This window comes from Dioscorea cayenensis, chromosome 9 (assembly GCF_009730915.1).
Source record: "Dioscorea cayenensis subsp. rotundata cultivar TDr96_F1 chromosome 9, TDr96_F1_v2_PseudoChromosome.rev07_lg8_w22 25.fasta, whole genome shotgun sequence".
NCBI lineage: Eukaryota > Viridiplantae > Streptophyta > Magnoliopsida > Dioscoreales > Dioscoreaceae > Dioscorea > Dioscorea cayenensis.
The window spans coordinates 30431165-30431944 of record NC_052479.1 but is presented as its reverse complement, the minus strand read 5'-3'; positions in this window follow the sequence as shown (position 1 = coordinate 30431944).

The window sequence follows — 780 nt, the reverse complement described above, 5'->3', positions numbered from 1 at the left end:
TTATTATTATTTTGATGTCATGAGTTGATGAGATATTAGTATTAGTGGATTCTTGAAACATAAAAGAAATTTAAAGTACAAACTGAAACCTTTGCTAGGATTGCCCCGCCCATGCTATTTAGTAGTGAAAGGGTCCTTTTAATGTTTGTGAGTCAAGTTTTCTATTTCAAAATCAGGACTCTTTTCTGTTATTTTTCTGCTTAGGATAGGTTTTCTCTGAATATTTACATATCAGAGCTATTATTCAAGATGAGATTTCTATTTATATTTAAATTCAGTTTTCTATTGAAACCATAGTTTTCTACCTTCAAGGTGTACTCTCTTTACTTGATCTTCTTTTGGCTCTTTTGTTTTGATCATTGAACATTAGTTCTAGATTGATTATTCAGGGTTGATTGCATCTGAGATTTGAAGGAATAATGTTGTAAGTACTGATTGGTTCCTCACACTAGGCTTGCATCCATTTCTGAGGTTTGGACTGCGAACACATCTACTTGATTACTGCAGTCCTTTTATCTGAATATTTTTATCTTGATCAACTCAAAGTTGAAATTTTTTTAACATTTTACAATGTTGTTAATTTGAATTTGAGGTTCTTTGCAGAAATAGTATTCATATATTGGAGTAACTAATAATCCCACATTCATATTCAAATCATGAATATTCTTTTTGAGTCTCTCAATCAGTCTAAGGCTTTGGGTTGAATCATCCAGTGTTAATTACCTTGAATCTGTTCTAGATGGAAAGAAATGGATTTCTTAAGTTTAATGAAATTTTTTT